The sequence below is a fragment of the Triturus cristatus genome, chromosome 9, assembly GCF_964204655.1.
Source record: "Triturus cristatus chromosome 9, aTriCri1.1, whole genome shotgun sequence".
Classification (NCBI taxonomy): domain Eukaryota; kingdom Metazoa; phylum Chordata; class Amphibia; order Caudata; family Salamandridae; genus Triturus; species Triturus cristatus.
The window spans coordinates 860,589,756-860,605,833 of record NC_140592.1 but is presented as its reverse complement, the minus strand read 5'-3'; positions in this window follow the sequence as shown (position 1 = coordinate 860,605,833).

The window sequence follows — 16,078 nt, the reverse complement described above, 5'->3', positions numbered from 1 at the left end:
GCCTGGGAGGAAGGCACCTTCCAAGGCAGACAGCTGTGGGGCTGGAGGACAGGGGGGAGTCTAAGAAGCATCAAATGGAGTTACAAAAGCTCAAGATGGAGCATTAGAAGGCGCTCCAGTTGAAACTAACCAAACTCAACATAGAGGCAGAAAAGGATAAGTTGGCGATAGAGAAGAGAAAGATGATGCTAGCTCAAGAGCTGAGCTTGAAGGAGCTGGACTTGAAGGCCCAGTCCAGCATACATATACCTTGCCCCTTTGGCTAGACTCATAAAAAGCTATGGTTTCACGCTGGTGTCATACGCGGATGACACCCAACTAGTGGTATCCGTAGCACAACCCGTAAACGTAACAGCTGCCCAGTTTTGCAAATGTCTCTCCGCATTGATGTCCTGGATGAATTCGAACGTCTTAAAACTGGATGCGGAAAAAACAGAGGTGGTGGAGTTCGGACAGAAATCACCGGTCTGGAGCCAATTATGGTGGCCATCGGTTAGCCAGTACCTGCCCGGTACCGATAAATAAGGCAAGGAACCTTGGCTTTCTGATCGATAAACACCTTACCCTGGCACCACAGATTAATCAAGTCTCGTCAGCTTGCTTTTTTTACGTTGAAAAGCTTAAGGAAGATCCTCCTGTTCATCCCTTTCTCTCTGAGGAAAACTGTGGTAGGAGCCATGGTCTTATCGAGAATAGATTACTGCAATGCTCTTTATTTGGGAGCAGGTGCAGCCCAATTCTCTAAACTCCAATCAATTCAAAATGCAGCAGCACAAGTATTGCTCAGGCTACCCAAACACCATCCCACCTCCGCTAGCATGAAGCAACTTCACTGGCTCCCAGTGAGACGCCGGGTTGACTTCAAGGCACTCTGCCTAGTACATAAAGCCCTATTTGGAGGTGGGGCTAAGGATGTGCAATCCTTGTTTCCTCGATATGTATTGTCGTGTCTCCTAAGATCTTCTACTTCTGGACTGGTATACTTTCCAAAGATCAAAAAAGTAAGGTGGGGAGGAAGACGCTTCTCCTTCCTAGCGGCTAAATTATGGAACTCCCTTCCTCTACAATTGAGACTTCAGCCCAGCAGGTCGTTGTTTAGGAAAGAAATAAAACTTGACTCTTCACCCATCCCTGAACACATCTGTTGCTGTCCCTGCACACCACTTAGCTCCAATAATCCTCGGCAATAGTGCGCTCTACAAATAACTCAGTCAGTCCCTTTGGGCCGCCATGTTGGTTGACACTGATCCTCTCTGCTATGGCCGTGTGGAACCTGGGGGTAGGGATGATTGGCAGTCGGCTGGGGCTGTGGGAGGCTTGAATCTACTGTCCGGCGCTGGGCCTCTGGCGCGTATGTCGCCCCTGGGAGGGCTGTGCGCCTGAGGGACTGGGACCCGGGCCGCGATCCACTTACCAGCGGGAGCACAGTGTGGTGGAGCGCAAGGCGCAGGCTACTGATGTGGTCGCTGCAGGCCCTACTGTAAGTTGTGGTGATGATTGCGCAGTCACGATACCGCTTAGAACTTGACATATACTATATCCCTGTTCACATCCATTAAATTGGATGGAGTTTGTGTGCTCTAGGTGGTCCCCCCGAGACGGGTGAGCCCCGAATTAAGTTAAATAATTTTCGTTATGATTTGTGGGGTCTGTCTTTGGCATGTTTGGGGTGCTGAAGTGGGTGAGGGGAGGCGGGCAGGGGGTGGGACACTGTTTAGTTGGTCACTGTGCATGAGACGCATCGCTGAAATCCGAGCACTTATTTTGAGGTACAATGAGGTCATTCTATGTCTAGATACACCTTGGAGCGTACTACCCAAATGGTTGTATAAATATGGCTATAATATCACTGTTGGAAAATGGTTGAGGCACATGTAGGGGTTGGGCGCCTCCAATTATTGACATGGAATGTGAGGGGGCTAGGTAATCCCAAGAAAATCAGACAGACACTGGCATACCTAGACAGACTGCACATCGATATTGCACTCATACAAGAGACGCACTGTGCACCAAATCACCAATCCAGCATAGGGCGCAGGTGGGCTGAATCGGCGCATCACTCTTCGTATTCATCCTATGCAAGGGGAGTGCTAATACTGGTAAGAAAGGGGCTACAATATGCGATAGATAATGTCGTGGTGGACGACCTGGGGCGATTTGTCATCGTCTCAGGTCTACTACGAGGGCAGAGACTGGCTATTGTGAACGTTTACGGGCCGAATGTGGACGACCCACAGTTCTTTCACTCATTGTGGGGTAAACTGAGAGACTTCCATACCTCACACCTGATATGGGGAGGAGACTTTAATGTCGCGTTATGTGACGAACTAGATAGATCTGGACTGACGGTAGAGCCGCACAGACGCGCGCTGCAGGTCTTAAAAGACATAATGATAGACAGGGGGCTTACTGACATATGGAGAGATAGGAACCCGGAGGGGAATGAGGCCACGCATACATCGGCGGCACACGGTAGCTGGTCCCGCATTGACAATTGGTTGGTGACTGGGGATATTGCCCTGTGGACGAGGGAGGTTCGGCACCTGCCCAGAACGCTGTCTGACCACAGCCCGGTGCTCCTCTCCCTAGAGCTCCCGAACTATACACCACCTCCCTTCAGCTGGAGATTTAATGCCAAAGCGCTACTAGATCCCCTTTATGTAGACACCATTGGGCAGGCAATACAGGAGTACTTTGATCACAACGCGCCTACTATGAAAGACACGGGCGTGCTCTGGGAGGCTTTTAAAGCTACGATTCGCGGTGTCTGTATCAGTACGAATGCGGGAATCCTAAAAGACATACGGCATCAGCTCACGGTGCGGGAAGATAAGTTGCGTGAACTGGAAAGAGAGTATGAGCAAACACAAGATGCTCACGTATTAGGTACTATCCGAACTGTACTTTCAGAGTACCAAAACTATGCGGAGGAGGAACTCAAATATACAGCGAAGAGACAGATGGCGAGGGCCTATGGGGAGGGTGGCCGGTCGGGACGGCATCTGGCGGCTAACATATGTGACGGTCGTGCACCGCAGCACATCCAAATGGTTCGCGATTCGCAGGGGGAGCGGCAGTATGGCACACAGGACATTCTAAAGGAGTTTGTGGCTACGTATGGAGCGATGTATGCCTCCAGGCCCACAGCCAATTCGGCGGAAATTACGGAATATCTAGATGATGTGGCGATAGCCTGGCTGTCGGATACGCACCGGGAGTATCTGTCTCTACCCATCACGGTGGAGGAGGTCACAGAAGTGATCAAATCGCTGCCAAATGGCAGGGCCCCGGGACCAGATGGGTTTACCGGCGAGTTTTATAAGGCGTTTTTGGATCAGTTGGCCCCTCGTCTGGTGGAGATGTATGGTAATGCCCATGAATAGCAGAGTCTGCCTCCGACCCTGCGGGAAGCGCTGCTACTGGCGCTACTTAAGCCGCAAAAAAGACCCGGAGCTCTGTGATTCGTACAGACCCTTGTCCCTCATAAATGTGGACAATAAGATATTGGCAAAACTGCTCGCAGTCCGGCTGAACCCTCTGATGCCTAAGCTGATCTTGCCTGATCAATCTGGGTTCATTCCCTCGCGTTCTACAGCACATAATACGCGAACCCTGTTCGCCCTGTCGCACTATCTAACACCCACGACTAAGGCTGCGGCGGTTTTTAGACGCGGCCAAAGCCTTTGATTCGCTGGAGTGGCCGTATCTAAATATAGTATTACGGAGGATGGGCTTCCCACCTATGTTCCTCCAGTGGATACACCTGTTGTATGACGCGCCGGTGGCACGAGTTCGGGTGAATAAATATATTTCGGAGCCCATTGCCATACAAAGGGGGACTCGGCAGGGATGTCCACTGTCCCCTCTCCTATTCGCAATAGCGCTAGAGCCACTGGCATGCAAGATTCGGCAGGGACATCACTACCCAGTGCTGCAATTCCCGCAAAGGCCACTGCACATATCTTTGTATGCTGACGATATGTTGTTATATGTGAGAGACCCAGGGGACAATCTGAACCCGCTCTTGCGGGAATATATCAAGTTTGCGCACCACTCGGGTATCACTATAAACTGGGCCAAGTCCCTGATCATACCTTTAACGGACGGAACGCTGCCGCACCCCATGGACTACCCGCTGGAGTGGATCACCGAACCGGTAAAATATCTGGGTGTGTGGTATCACCGCGACCCTGAAATTGTGATCAGGTCTAACTATGGGAGGGCGATAGATGCTTTAGAGGGGAAAGTACGGAGATGGATTCAACTGCCGCTATGTTTAGCGGACCGCATTGCCATAGTCAAAATGGTAGTGCTTCCCAAACTACTATACCTATTCAATAACATTCCAATTCACCCCCCAGCAGAGGTGTTTCGACGTATTAACTCGATGGTACTACAGCTCATATGGGCAGGGAAAACGGCCAGGGTTGAGATGCAGACGCTTACCCTACCTTATAGCCAGGGGGGGTTCGGAGTCCCAGACTTCTTGCTCTACTACCTATGTGCGCAAGCACAATATGCACACTTCTGGTATCACAAAGTCCCATTTCTCACCCATACAGCAATTGAGGAAGGGGACGCCTCGCCGATCCCACTGGAGGCGGTCATCACCCATCGTAGGCCTCCCTTGCACAAGAACGACATCAACCCGGTAGATGCCACGAACAAAGCCTGGCGTACCATGGGCAGGAAGGCTAACAAGTTGCCGATCTACGCCCCGGCGCTCCGGCTCCAGTGGCATCCGGAGATCTCGGTTACCCAGGAGGAGGTGGGGATGGGATTGCTGCGTCAGGTCGGTGTCGACACGATGGGGGACCTTTATGAGGATGGAACTTTCAAGACGCTTGACAGTTTGACTCTCATTAGTAATAAGACAGCGTTGTTCCAATTCACCTATCACCGGCTACAAAAGGGCGTGAAACGACTATTTCCAACGTTTCCGGCGGAACCGCCGGTATTGTCTACCCTGCAATGGCTGATAACCACGCCCACGGCCAAACACTTAGTATCCACGCTCTACACAAAACTACAAGCCGATATAGCGGTAAACACAAGTAAATCTATGGAGAAGTGGAATGGGTGTCTAGAGGATCCCTTGACTGAGGAAGAATGGGGCGTGGCATGTACATTAACAGGCATGTTGACGCCAAATGGAAACTTGCTCATCCTCCATTTCAAATACTTACACCAAGCATATTACACACCTACTAGGCTGCACAGGTACGGTTTACGAGCCGATTCTAGGTGTGACCGATGCAATGTGGAGGGGGCGGACTTTGTCCACCTCGCATGGTCTTGTGGGGCGGTTATGGAATACTGGACGCAGGTGGTGCAGCTGTTGGGGGTGATGGTGGGCTGTGAAGTGAGTTGTAGTATTAGAACCTGTTTGCTGGGTCTCCTGCCCGGGGTGAAGGCCTTGAAGCGCAAGTTTTGTGTGATTGCACTGCTCATGGCCAAACGGAGAGTCTCGCTATGCTGGAGTGGCAGGAAAATCCCGAAACCTAAAGACTGGATCACGGACCTAACATACTGTAGGGACACCCTAAAGACCTATGAAGAAGAACTTCCCACTAGGTCGAAACCACGAGACTACTGGACATACCTAACCCAATACCTGCAATTGCATCAGATGAATTGACTGTATATCCTAAATGCTCTGGGGTGTGGAGGGCTTGGCGGACCTTGGAATAGAATTGTAACAATACGAATGGATGACGGATGCTGTTGTACTGTGACCACACTGTTCTGTCTGTATTTGAGTTGTATATTATTGAAATGCCAATAAAAAAAAATAAAAAAAAATAACTCAGTCAGTCAGTCAGCACAGATGGTGGTACCAATTCTAAAGTGCAGTCTGATTTTAAAGTGCACAAACCTAAGAACCTACGAAAAGAGCATACCAAGGAGTATGACCTACATAGGTGGTTTCAGGGTTATGAGTCAGCTCTCCACATGCACCGGGCCCCTAAGAGAGATTGAGGCCAGGTCTGTGGAACTACTTTACAGAGGAGGGGAGGGATACATTGTTGGCATTAGGGCCATAAGTGAGCTCACCTATCCTGTCATGAAGGATGCCCTGATCACTAAGTATGGTCTTACCCCAGAGGAATACTGGGACAAGTTTAGGAAGAGTACCAAGCTTGAATCCCAGACCTGTCTTGAGTGTGTGGATACTTTTTGCACAGCACTGGATGGCTGGATGAAGGACAGTGAGGTAACAGATTACCAGGGGCTGTACAATTTGGTTGTGTGGGAGCCTTTGTCTAGTCTGTGTTTTCCTGAACAGTGCCAGCACTTGATGGACAGTAAGCTTATTGAACTCAGGAAGCTTGTTCAGGAGGCAGACTGCTGGGTGAGTGCCTGGGTCCACAATAGGTTGTATGTGGGATACTCAGCCAAAGGTGGGAGGGGTCCCCAACAAAAGAAGGAGGTGGGATAAAGATAAAAGCAAGGAGTTCTCTAAAGGGCACCAAAATTGTTCTCAGGATAAGGATTCTCAACCCCCTGTTAAGAAAACGAAGGATTGGTTCCCCCAGGAAAGCCTGGAGGGAAGAGATCCCTGAAGTGCTTTGACTGAGGTCAGGAATGACACTATAGTGAGAGTCCCAAGTGTCCCAAGTGAGCACAGGCCCCCACCAGTGGGTAGTCACAGGGGATGACCAGGGTAGCACTTGGGGAGGAGTTGGTCTCAGTTAATGGTGGGGAGCCAGCCGAGGTAACCCTAGTCTTCCTGGGTGAAGTGGTCCAGAGAAACTTTATGCCTGATAATACTAAGAAGTAAAGGCAGTGGGTGACATTCAATGGGAGGCGGGTGGAGGCTCTGAGAGACACAGGAGCCAGTATGACAACAGTCCATGGTCATCCAGTGTCTGAAGAGCAGGTATTCACGAATGTGGTCTACTAAGTTGTTGCTGGAGACAACAATGAGCACCAATATTTGGTTGCTCAGGTTCCCGAGTGAGGGGGGGTCTCAGGTTTCCTGAGGGTAGCTGTGAGTCCATCTATGCCTCGTTATTGCCTGCTGGGCAATGACTTGGAACATTCTGCCCGGAAGGAGGTGGAGCGCAGGTCAAATTTTGGAGATGTTGGGACTGCTGGAGTGGGCATGCCTGACCACACAGTCCATGGCAGCCAGAGAGAGTGATCAGAAGGACCTGGTGCCTGAAACTGTGGCCCACATGCCTGCCAGGTAGAGGAGGGGCAAGGGGCACAGTAAACCCGCTCCTGAGATTCTCACCGTCTGGGTGGAGGCGAGGCCTGAGGGTGACGCCCCAGAACGTACAGGGGAAGATGTGGCTAAACTAGGGAACCTGCCTGAGATGACACATTGGCAGCAGGAGGGAGGCCTCACCAGGGAAGACTCCTGCATGGTGCAGAAGGAGTACCCGCTCTTGTGGGTCTTTGGCAGCAGGCTGAGGACCAAGCAACTGGTAACACCTCAGGATCTCACCTGATCTATTGCGAGAATGTGTAGTGAGTCTAAGGTTGCTGAACCTGGGGCAGCCCGTGTGCTGGTGTCACCCCAGTGTTTCACAGCCTTCCTACTGGGTTTCTCACATCATGTGCCTCTGACAGGTAATTTGGGGCAGTACAAGACCTTTGAAAGGCTTGTCACCCACGTTTATTGGCCTCAAATGAGGAAGACTTCAGATGCACTGTAGGTCTTGTCAAACCTGCCAGGCGAGTGGCAAAGCTGGGAAGCGGTGCAAGGCTCCTCTCCAACCATTTCAAGTCGTGAGCACCCCTTTGAGCAGGTGGGCATTGATATTGTGGGGCCTCTGGATCCCAAGACAGCCACGGGCAACTGGTTCATCCTGGTCTTGGTGGACCATTCCCCCTGGACCCCAAAGCTATCCCTCTGAGGACAGTAACTGCGCCCACTGTGGCCAAGGCACTGGTGGGGATCTTTATCCACGTGGGTTTCCCCAAGGAGATGATATCTGACCGGGATATCAACTTCATGTCCTTGTACATGAAGATCATGTGGAAGGTGTATGGTGTTACCTACAAGTTCACCACTCCTTACCACCCCTAGGGCAATGGTTTGGTTGAAAGGTTTCCTCAGTTTGGCAATGGGGGGCTGGGAGCAAACTCCTAGGAAGCCACCCCAGGATGTATTCAGTGACATGCTGGCCTTCTGGAGCCAGATAGCCCGCTTCCAGAAAATCACCCAGGAGAATCTGGAAGCTAGCAAAGAGGACATGAAATGCTGGTATGACCAGAACACCACTCTGGTTGAGTTGCTGGCCAGAAAGTGTGGGTGATGGCCCCAGTTGAGCCCTGTGCTCTCCAAGACCACTGGTCTTAGCCATTTGAGGTCAAAGATCTTAAGAGCAATGTCACCTACACGGTGGACATGCAGATTCCTAGGAATCCTTGGAGGGTCCTGCAAGTGAACCACCTCAAACCGCATTTCGAGAGGTCTGAGTTGACCATGCTCTTGGTCACGGATGATGGGGCTGAAGAGGAGAGTGAACCTCTCCCCAAACTCCTGTCTTCCAAAAAGCAGGATGGGTCAGTAGGTTCATGAGAAGCCCACTGCAAAGGACTGCCGTTTACTGTACAACAGTTTTCATCCCAGGCACCTAGTAGAGAACTTACCGGTTGGGCAGTTTTTGAGACTAAGGAGGAATTGCTCTGAGTAATGGACTATAAAATACAAGCCAACCACCTTGCTTGCAAACTGGAGGCCATGAGCATTTCAAGCAGACATGACAGAACACCCCACGGGCAGGGGATGGAGTGCACCACACAAGCAGAATGGGTGGTAACACAGAGCAGGCATTGTTCCTGACCTCTTGAGAGCATGACCTCTCACTCCTGGGGGTCTTAAACTCGCCTGTGGTAGCAGGCTGGACTGGACCAGTCAGCCAGCACATTGAGGGCTGGTAGCTTTCAGGGGGTACCTGTAAGGTACCCTCTGGGTGCATGTATTAATAAATCCAACACTGGAATCAGGGTGGGTTTATTAATACGAGAAGTTTGATACCAAACACCATATGTTTCAATGAAGTCATTATGTAGCTGGGGAATTCGTTTTGACCAGTGCCCAGTACATACCTTAAGATAGCTTCCCAGCTCACTTGCAATATCCAGTAATAGAACAAGACATCAAAGGGGCATATCTGCTCATGCAGATATGTCCTCACATAAAATATAATGCAACCCTGCCTTAGGGCTCAAAGGCCTCCTGTAGGGGTGACTTACATATATTAGATGCATTGACCTTGGCATGTCACACAGGAGTGTGCCATATCATGGTTTCACTCATGGCTTGCATCATGACACATAGTCTGCAACAGCAGTCTGTGTGGAATTTGTTTGTGGGTCCCTTAGGGTGGCATAAGATATGCTGCAGCCCTTAGGGGCCCTCTTAAGCAGTCATGCACTAGGTACCTTGGGTACCATTTACCAGGGACCTACAGGGGTTCTGAAGTCCTTAGCCAATTGTAGCTCAATTAGAAAACACCTAGTTTTGAGGAAGGAACACTGGCACTGAGGTCTAATTAGCAGGCCTCTGTACACTGTCAGAGTCAAAAATCAGCATCTAGTAGCTAAAAAGGGTAGGAAAACGTGTGTGTGTGGGGGGGGGGGGGGTAAAAAAAGCCACATTTTCTACAATTAGTCCACCCAACTGGAAATTCTCTTGTCCAGCATCCTGACAAGAATCAGTGGTACAAGTCAAATCATCGGAAGTGGAAGAAGTTCTCACAGAAACTGCCGATGAAACTGCCAAGCTATTCATTAGTACCTCAAATTGCTGTTACGAATCAGAGACTCTAATTAAAACCGCCCTGGTCTTGAATACGAAGAATTGGCAGGTATTATTTTTAAAACATATTTTATTGATTTTTCATAATTGACAATCCAGCATGGCAGCGAATCACATGTTACAGAATACATATAAGTGTTCCATTCTGTAATCTGAAGAGAATAAACACCATACAACTATTTTGTCAACAATGAGCGATCTGCATCCTCTGTTCTGTTGGAGTGGGAAGCATTTAAAGTGGTGGTGCAGGGACATTGCATTGGGCGAAGTGTGGGAGTGCGCAGAGAACTCCACAGTAATTTATTGGCTAGAGTGGAAGACAAGCATTTACAATGCAATGGTCTCGGCATTGTTAAAGTTAGAGCTATTGGCATTGCTCATGACATTATTTTTGTTTATGTTTTTGTTTTTAGAACATTTAAAGAAACGGCATTGTTATTTACAATGTCAATAGTGTAATGTCTCTCAAATGCTAGACCTATTGCATTTGCACCCACACACAGAGCCACACACACAAATACTACTAAATAATAGATGACTGCTGTTCATCAGATCCTACAACAAACACACAGCCTCCGCAGTAAACAAAACTGGTACATAGACAACCTACAAGGGCCAGCAAACGGTTCAACTGCACATGCCCGGTAAACGAGGTAACTAACCACGAAACGCTCCTTGCGCAAGCAAGCACCCATCCCCATGGATGAAATGTTGGCCAAGCTCACTGCCCATGGGCAGAATGTATGCACTGGCCATGAGCGCTATGTGTGTCCCTGAGCACTGTGATATGGCCGTCAGTAGTCACATATCCTGACCTGGATGTTGTCCGGTGGCCAAGGCTCAAACTTTGGAAAGCGAGACTTGTGTGCCCAATTTTTACTCGGGCACTTGAGCTTACGGGAAAGTCACTTAATCTCCCTGTCTCTCAAGACACTGTAATGCTGTTATATGTATTGCTATGGCAAGCACTACCTCGTTGCAATGTACCTTGTACTATCGCAATTACATGTTTCCGCCCCCGCCTCCCATCGGATCCTATTGTATGTAGGAGCTGCCCCGACAGCACTTCTGGTTAGCGCTGGTCCCGCTACAACAAAAATGTTTTGCGATGGGACGTATGGATTCTTGCGCCAAAACGTTGCAACCTCTTCTGTACATAGTTTGGGGAGCCCGTTTTGTAGGATATTCTGGAATTTTATCTGAGTTGGTGATTCGGCTCGAGTTCTCCTGGTAGATTCAAATATTTCACACCAGCCTATCAGATCCAACCTTTTTGATTTGCATAAACAATAACACAATGTGTTCCTTTAAAATACTGAACAGTGCTTATTTGATATGGGATCCTATTAATGTACATGTTTGAGCAGTGCATGGCACAACGATAGCGGGTTGGGGGGGGGGCTAACAATAAACGGAAGTTACTCCTGCGTCCACTGAGTTAAACTAGGCGGGCAGGATGGAGTGTAACAGGATACAAGGAGGGGCCTTTAAATTGTCTCAGCAGGAAGACGTCTCCAGGGCTTTTGTGTGGCTAATTAACTTCACAGCGTGCAAGCTTACGCGGGCGGCAGGGGTGGGAGGAAAGGAAGGGCATTGAAATGCGTGCCGTGTGGAAGCAGAGACCACAGGCCTTCGTCACCAGGGCTGTGCGTAACACGAGGTGCTTCCTAACTCAGTAATTCAGAAATACTATCATGTAGCGCACACATCAACTGAACTGGGTTGAGGCGCTTCAATAAAAAGGAGGTATTTAATATTGCTTCTTTATCTACTACAGAGGGGTGAAATGCTGCGCCGTCCATCAAAGGGATACCTATCCGTGTTGTGTGCCAGTTAGTAAAAGTATCTCTCGAAAGCCGCGCGTGCCGTGCATCCCTGGGCTACATATAAAACAAGAGTGAGCCCGGGCGATCTGTAATCAAGACCAGAGCTCCCTGGGGAGAGAGGATATAGAGCGTGGAGGGGACAAGGGCCACTGTAAGAGGGCTCTGGGGTCGAGGTGGGAACAAGAGGGAACAAGCACACCACTGCCTTTCTCCGAGGCGAAGCAGAAATGCCTCGGAGAAACGCAGTGGCGGTTTCGAATTCGGGGGCGTATTTTCCTTTACTCTCCTCTTGCCATTGGCTGGAGGAGATAATTAGACTTCTTGAAAAAAACACGCCCCCGAATCCGAAAAGGACGGGGCCTGTTCAGAGTGACGGACCTCTTCTCCAATGGCTGGCCAGCATTCAAGAGGCCAGCCAATGGAGAACAGGGGAGAAGAGGGGCGGGTTCAAGCCCCTCCTCTCCAAGTCATTAAATCTCGGATCGAGACTGCGCAAGCGCAGCCTTCGAGCCGAGACCTAAAAAACGAGAGTTGGATAACCTTCAGGGACGGGACGGGCAGGCCCAAGCACGGCTTCTGGATAAGCGCGCACACTACACTGACACACTAGAGCGACTTAGGTACTATGACTATAGGGCATATATGGATAGGGTACAGGGGGAGGAGGGACGGGGGGGCTGGTTGTCTCTTATCCTGGTTGATTCGTCCGGAGGCGTTGGGGTCTCCAATCATGCGCATCCGGAGGGCTGATGGATTGATCGTGCATGATCCGGGAGAAATTAATGCTCTGTTCGGGAATTACTATAGGGCCCTCTACCTCGCCCCCCGGGTCTCCTGGTGTTACTGTTGATACCTTCTTAGATCCGCTAGATCACACTGGATGCAGAGGCAAAGAGGAATTAGGTGGACCGGTGACCCTGGAGGAGGTACAGGGAGCAACTGCTGCTATGGCTAATGGGAAGACTCCAGGCCCAGATGGTCTGCCGGGAGAATTCTATCAGAAATATGGGGCTAAATTAGCTCAGAGATTGGTGAGCTTGTATGATGAGTCGCTTCAACTGGGTCAACTGCCGGAAACCACACGAGATGCACTGGGGATCCCACTCCCCAAGACCACATCTCTGGACGCAGAGGTAAAGGACTATAGACCCTTCTCTATGTTGAACACTGATTTTAAGCTACTTAGCAAGGTACTGGTGCTCCGGTTGCTCCCGCATATGCAGGGCCTAATCCACCCAGACCAAAATGGGTTTCTACCCTCCCGCAATACCTTATATAACCTTTGCCGGCTGTACCCAGAAGCACGGGCCCTCCGGCAGGCCGCCATTTTCTCGATTGACCTAGAAAAGCCTTTGACACTGTGGGCTGAGACTACCTGCTGGCTGTTATGAGGCACCTGGATATGAGTGACGAATGGGTGGCATGGGTTCATCTATTGTACACTTGTCCTACAGCCAGGGTCAAGACCGGCAAAACCATCTCCCCACAATATCATGTGGCGCGAGGTACCCGACAAGGTTGTCCCCTGTCGCCACTCTTAATTGCCTTGGCGATAGAACCCCTGGCCGAATTATTCCGACAGGGGGAGAAGCCATGGAGTTGGCAATAGCAGGACGAATGTATACCATTTCTCTTTATGCGGATGATTTATTAGCCTACCTCCGTAATGCTGCTCAGGGAGCGGAAACGGCCCTGCAATGTTTGGAGACATTTGGAGAACTGTCAGGCTTACTGGTTAATAAGCGCAAAACGTACTTGTTCCTGGTGGTCGGTCCATTAGTGCGCCCTCTGGAGGTACCCGCAGATCTTATCTGGGCATCAGCAACTTTTAAATACTTGGGTGTTCAGATCTTCCACTCGTTGGAGGATTTGAGAGAAGGAAACCTGGACAAAGAGCTGCGATCGCTTCGATCTAGTGTCCAGTTCTGGGGCACGCTACGCCTCTCCATAATGGCCAGAATATCTCTATTTCGCTAACATACCAGTGTTAATGCCTGCGACCTGGTTCCATAACCTGGATTCACTGGTGCAAGATCTAGTCTGGGTGGACGGTAGACGTAGAGTGTCGATCCAGATATTGAGACGCCCTAGGAGGTTTGGGAGTTCCTGGGAGGTTTGGGAGTTCCTGACTTTGAACTCTACCACCTTGCTGCCCAAATGCAATGGCTGGCTCAATGCCTGGAAGGGGTGAACATTGATGGGACCTTTTTAATGGAATCTGGCCAGAGCCCCAGTCTGCTGCTAGCGAAGATCCTAGTACACATGACCAAGGTTCCCTATACCTCAATATTGCAGACAACTGAGCTGCAGTGTTGGAGACGTAGCATCAAGAATATACACGATACCCCAAAATATTCGCTGGAATTACCACTGGAGGGTTTGTCGCATGGCGAACCGCAGCAGATTATAACTGCGGAGCAGATGGCACCTTGGGGTGCAGTGGGCCTGGAAAATGTAGGGACTGTTACCACGAGAAACACCTGCTCCCCTTTTCGTAATTGATGGAGGGTCGTGACTTGCCCTCGGGCCAGTTCCTAGTCTATGAGGCGCTGCAGTGAACATTTGCGAAGTTATGGGGCCGTAATAGAGAGGAGCCGGAAACACATGGTGTGCTGCACTCACTGATTACCTTGGGCACAGCGAGACACCAAATCAACTGGTTTTATGCGTCTCTACGCGAGGCCTCGCTGACCCCCCTGCTGCAACTGCGGGGGAAATGGGAAAGAAATCTGGGGATGGATCTCACAGATGTAGAATGAATCTTGGAATCCCCCAAGAAAATATTGCGGAACACACGACTGAAATACGTTCAGTTTAATTACGTGCATATGACTTATTTGACACCACACAGGATCTTTGTCACCTTCGGGGGAGAGCAGCGGCGATGCCCACAATGCACGCTGGAAGATGTAAACTTTATACATATGACCTGGGAGTGCATGGTCATACAGATATTTTGGCATGAAGTCCTCTCCCAACTCGATAACACATTGGGGCGAGCGCATAGTCACACTGCGGAGGTTTGCCTACTCGGGCTCTTCCCTAGACCACCTAAACGCAAGGTAGGAAATAGGTTCATAGATCTGGCGCTTGCACTGGCTAGGAGATGCATTGCAATCACGTGGAAAGCAGCTATCGGGCCACGAGTGTGGCGGAGGGAAGTGACTACCTGGGCTGGAGCGGAAGAGGGAGCCCTGAGTAGGAAGGAACTGAAGGGGATATGCCAACTTCCCATAGCGGAACAATGGAAGGACACCTTACATAATTGGGTATATCCGAGCCCCCCAGGTAGCACAGATGGAGAAGATGAACCCCCCTCAGCCTAACATAGAGCAACAGGCTGACCGTGCCTGAGAACGCTGGATTGCGCGAAAGAGACCATTGGGACCCCCCCCCACCTGCACACTAGGAAAAGAAAATGAGGGTTGGCAAGCCGAGGGGTATATGGTTGAGGCGTGACTGGCCGCTCGTGGAGCCCTGAAGCGATCAGGTTTGGGGATTTCCCCCCATATCCCCCTCTTATTTGCCTCACCTGCGTTCTTCTGTGCGCCCTCCCCCTGGATAGTTTATGACACACACAAAGTTTTATCCACAGACGGAGCTGCGCTGGGCCTTGACAGGCAGTTTGAAACCCGTTTTTTTTTCACCCCCTATTTGACAGGATTCCTATATATATGATCCTAAGATGGCAAGACACCACATACCCAGACATAGCTACCCAGAGTGGCGAATAAACCACACCATTTTATGGAGCTGCACGGGCTTGGGGACAGTTATCCTATAATTAGACCCTGTAGTGGTCGAAAAGTGTAATGTTAATTGATGGGAACCACACCTGCTTTACCCCTTGGGACATTAAGGGTTTAGCAAATATACTAGACTCTGCAATATTTCAACTGTAAGAGAATGTGCACGATTCATATCTGAACAATGATTATGTGTTGATACTTGTATAACGAAATGCCAATAAAAATATGTATAAAAAAAAGAGATATAAACACCATAGAAGTTGCGATGGTAGTGTTGCAAATCGCAGTAGCAGTGTTAGTGTCACTGGTGTAGGCATTTGTTCTACATCAACCTAACATATACCCCCTCCTCCCTGTAACTTGGACCATAAACATTTCCACCCTCTCCCTCCCCTAGACTCACTCCTGTCCTCCCATGGGCCGATAGATAGCTAGTTTAGTCCCTGTTCGTATGTATTATCCATATACTTGGTATACTGCAGTGCGTGAATCTTCAGAGGAAATAAAGAGTTCAAGCATTGTATCCCATTCTAGTGAAATTGGGGTCTTTCGTAGGCCCCTAATTTCGTCCCTCCGTATTGCCATGCTTTCAGCCCGTCCCCATCTGACTACTTCTCCATGCAGGGTAAATATTGCAGGGGGCAGTGCGGATTCCCACCTCATAGTAATTGAGCGCTTTGCCAGTATTAGGGCTAATTTAGCAAATCTGGATTGCACTGTGTTTCTTGCGT